The sequence below is a fragment of the Psammomys obesus genome, unplaced genomic scaffold, assembly GCF_907164565.1.
Source record: "Psammomys obesus unplaced genomic scaffold, mPsaObe1.curated_primary_1811, whole genome shotgun sequence".
Taxonomy (NCBI): domain Eukaryota; kingdom Metazoa; phylum Chordata; class Mammalia; order Rodentia; family Muridae; genus Psammomys; species Psammomys obesus.
The window spans coordinates 1,688,778-1,693,439 of record NW_026596109.1 but is presented as its reverse complement, the minus strand read 5'-3'; the positions used below and the strand labels follow the sequence as shown (position 1 = coordinate 1,693,439).

The window sequence follows — 4,662 nt, the reverse complement described above, 5'->3', positions numbered from 1 at the left end:
CATATTATCTCTCCTTTAGTAAACAACAGGTAGGAGTGAGATTTAAAAGAAGATATGCCAAACTTCCTCAGGTGTACCCTTAGCTGTCATGCTAAGGGTACATAAACCACCATGGTGCATTCTGTATAGTCAGCCTTTCTCCCACAGTAATGCAGTGCTATTGTGACTGAGAACAACATTAACAGCATGTATTCTCATACGCAAAGACGTGAATGCCTCCTGTAATTTCACTGAGTTTCGTTGATCTCTCCTGTGCTCATACTTATTTAAAGTACAAATCTGATATTATATATGTTTGTTGTTGTTGCTCTTATTTTTGAGTCCAAGCTACAGAGACAAGAGCTACCCAGGTGGTGTCTCAAGGGAGATAATCAGTGTACAAACTTAAAGCAAAACCAACTTAACCTATATGAGAAGTGTCACATCCCAAAACACTTCCTTGGCCAATGTAACTTGCATCGTCAGACCCAACACCAATGAAAGCTAAGGTAGGAGGAGAAAGGAGTTAATACTGTCTAAATAATAATACAAAATATAGAACCACCTTACTATTTATTTATTTTGACTTGTAGGGATCTTAATTCTTTCCACACAGGAAGATGTTCCTTCATTTTTGCTTTTCTGCAAAGCTCCAAATTCTAAAGGTTTCAGTTTCTTGACTGCTTTGTGGCTTGATGTTGAGCTGAGCATTAACTGTTGAGCTTGGGACAGTTGGTGGAGCTTATCTCCGCAGTGTTCTTCACTGGATTCCCTGACACATACATAAAGGTGTTTGTATATATTTTAAACCCTTAAATAAAGGATTGACTTCCTCAAGAGAAATGTATTTTCTGACAGCCAGAAGCTCTAGTGAGCAACTTTGACACAGAATTCTAGAATAAGATCAGAGTGTTTTAGATTTGCCTTTAGAGAACACTTAGTTCAACCATGTTGTTTTCCAGACGAAGGAACAACAGCTGCAGCTTAAAACTTCCAATCCTCGTATACGCTGGGCCCCAAGGAAAAGCATCATTGAAAAGAAAAAAAGTCTGAGGAGACCGTTGCATGTTTTACTGGAGCCAAAACTCCAGTAAAAGACCCTTGCTCTGTTCATTTTTATTAGAATCTTCACAGGACTTGCTAGCTTTATCACTACAGCCTGATTGCTATGGAAAAAAAAAAAGAAGGAAGTGTTTCCATTTCCCTTCATAATTTTATGGATCTTCTGCCTTTAGGATCATCTGCATAAGCTAAGGAGATATGGGCACTAGCTCCAGTGTCCTGAGTCCATCTAGGGTTGTCTTCACAGGGGAGAGGGAAAGAGAGACACCAAGCTCAGCTTTCCAGGTGAGGAATTTTAAGCACCTGTTTGGGCCAAAAACTCTCATTATTGAGCAACTGGCTTATCTTGAGAATATCTAGGGCAAAATGGAATTTATTACATAAATATTTTTGTGACTCTTTTCTACATACTAGACCTGGTTTGGTGTTTTAAGATTAGGCTGTAAACAAGACAGGGAAGAAAATCCTTGTGCATATGATGATTTGGTTCAGTCTAGTGAGGTAACTAAAATGGAAGGATACTCCATCAAGAAAATGTATGTGAAGGGTTTCATTCATTTTGTGTGTGGGTGCATGCATGCATGGTATGTGTGTGTTTGTGTGTGTGTGTGTGTGTGTGAGAGAGAGAGAGAGAGAGAGAGAGAGAGAGAGCCACACTGTATATGTAGAGGTCAGAGGAAAACTTTCAAATGTTGTTCCTCTCCTTCCCTTATGTGGGGTCCAGGGGTAGAAGAGAGGTCTCAGGCTTTCTTGCAAGAATCTTACTGGAAAAGAACACTTTGACTTTGTTCTCACAAATAAATTGAAGGGGGGTGGGGCGGGGCAGCCCAATAGTGATCTAAGAGAATTATGCAGAGGAATGAAGAATTAGGCTGGTGGATCCAAATATGTAAATCAGGTCTCTTACAGATTACATAAAGGAGACGGCATGTGAGGATGTGTATGCACTCTATTAGCATATTCAATAGTCCATAGGTCGTGGTTTCTTTTTGTTGAATATATTAAATGCATATAGCATGATGTTCTAATGTGCACTTCTTTAAATGAGTTTTTTGTTAATTAAAAAAAATTATGTGTGTGCTTCTGTGTGTGTTCATCCATGCACAGAGTAGGGAGAACATGGGAACTCTACTCCCTTAGTAAATTTCTGGTATATAATACAATGTTATTTTAAGCATAATTTTGATAGAATGCATTAGCTCTTTAGGCTTCTCTTATATACTGGAAATTTGTAACCTTTGACCTGTGTCTCTCCACTTCTTCTGCCTCCACATATCCTCTGCTAACCGCCATTCTTTTTCTTGCTTCCATGTACTTATATGTTTTAAAAAACATAGTAATTGGTCTGTGCAGAGGTTGTGGTGGATGCTGAGCCAGCTGGGGCTGGGTCGGGACAGCTTGTGTGTGCGTAGGCATGAGCCAGGTTATTGAAGTACAAATATCCAGAAAAATCCATGGAGGTTCTGTGGTGGAGACGAAATGACACGAATCATTTGGGAATTGATGAAAGAAAAACTCTTCTTCCCTATGTGGAACTTGTCTGCATCATTCTGACTTAGGCGTGGAGAATCCTGACTCCACCAGGGACCAGGTCACCAAGGACACTGCAGAGACTAGAAAGAAATACAAAGTTGGTGTCAAGTGTGCTACTGTCACCCCCGATGAAAGGAGGAGTTCAAGCTGAAACAAATGTGGAAATCACCAAATGGCACCATCAGAAACATTCTGGGTGACACTGTCTCCAGGGAGGCTATGGTCTGTCAAAACATCCCCTGCTGGTGTCAGGCTGGGTGAAACCCATCCTCATTGGTCATCACTGAGCAACTGCTTTTGTTGTTCCTGGGCCTGGAAAAGTAGAGGTAACCTACACACCACAAGATGGACGTCAAAAGCTGACATACATGGTGCAGCTTTGAAGGTGGTGGGGTGGCCATGGGCATGTACAACCGGGACGAGTCAATTGAAGACTTCACACACCGTTCCTTCCAAATGGCTGGTCAAGGGGCTGGCCTTTGTACCTCAGCATCAAAAACACGATTATGCGGAAGCATGGCAAATGCTTCAAAGACATCTTTCAGGCAGTACAAATCCCAGCTTGAAGCTCAGAAGATCTGGGACGAGCGCAGGCTCATTGGTGACATGGTGGCCCAGGATGAAATCAGAGGGAGGCTTCATCTGGGCCTGCAAAACCTATGATGGTGATGTACAGTCAGACTCCGTTGCCCAAGGTTATGGCTCCCTGGCGTGGTGACCAGGGTGCCGATTTGTCCGGATGGAAGACGGTCGAAGCAGAGGCTGCCCATGGCATTGTCACACGTCTCTACCACATGTACCAGAAAGAGCAGGAGACATCCGCCAGCCCCACTGCTTTCATTTTCACCTGGCCTTGAGGCTTAGCCCAAGCTTGATAACAATGCTGAGCTCAGGTTCCTTGCAAAGGCTCTGCAGGAAGTCTGCATTGAGACCGTTGCGGCTGGCTTTACGGCTAAGGACTTGGCTGCTTGCATTAAAGGTTACCCCGTGTACAGCATTCCGGCTGCTTGAATACATCTGAGTTCATGGACAAACCTGGAGAAAACTTGAAGGCCAAACCTGCTCAGGCCAAGCTTTAAGGTCAAGACTGGGCTTAGGACAAGTCTTAGTGGTAACCAGGTCCACAGGTTTACATATTTTAAAAATAACACCCACCAAGGATAAAACAAAAATTACTTTGTAATTTGTTTAGAAGACAAAGTTGATCTTTCCTATATGTTTATAGCCTTTTTCTTTTTCACACAGTTATTGCCACCTTAGCGAATATGGCAGGGGAGTTTTTAAATTTTGTTTTGTTTTTTTTATTCTTAATTGTATTTTTTTTTTAATTGTGCGGTAGCTAGGAGTTACGTTAGTACCCATTGGCATTATCTGTCACTTTTCCCCTATTCTAACACAAATGGCTAAAATCAGAAGTTCCCCACGGGTAAACAGTAGCTACAGTATGGTTTCCTATAAGGGTGAAAAAGAAACTCGCTTCCACTGTTGTCGGGGAGTATGAGCAACAGGGGCTTTCGTGTGCAGGTGTTGAGCCGTGTGTGGAGAGCTGTATAGTGATGTCACATAGGACTGGAACACGTAAGATGCATGTAGTTAAAATTCATGGCAGCCATCTTTGGAGATGGCTTCTACGTGTCCAATACACTGATATATTTTAAGGCCACTGGAGAATTTCAGATCTGGCATAAATACAGAGCGGAGGTTTATCCTCTTTGATTTCTCCTCCTCCTGGGCCCTGTCCTATTCCCCAGACAGCACACTTCATCCGTGGGCAATAATGGGAGCTGCATGTTTTGGATTCTGCTGGCCTGTTGCATCTCTTTTATAGAAATGTGACTTTCAGAAGTTGATGCTAAACACTATTCCAAACTGTTAATTTTAATTAAAATCAAGTACTAATGACTTCAAAAAAATAGCAATTAAAGTCATGTATCATACCATTTCTTTTTGTTTGTTTGTTTTCTTTTAACATTTCTTCCCGAGGCTCAGCGGGTAAGATCACTTGACGCTCTTACAGAGGACCCAGAATTGCTTCCCAGGGCTCATAGGGTGATCCCTAATTGTCTCTGACTGAAGTTCTAGGGGGTC

At 42.1% G+C, this 4,662-nt stretch overlaps 1 pseudogene; it reads left to right on the top strand.

The window, feature by feature from the left end:
* The first annotated feature begins 2,455 nt into the window (after nucleotides 1-2,455).
* LOC129692386 (isocitrate dehydrogenase [NADP] cytoplasmic-like) lies at nucleotides 2,456-3,653 on the top strand (annotated as a pseudogene).
* Nucleotides 3,654-4,662: the final 1,009 nt, after the last annotated feature.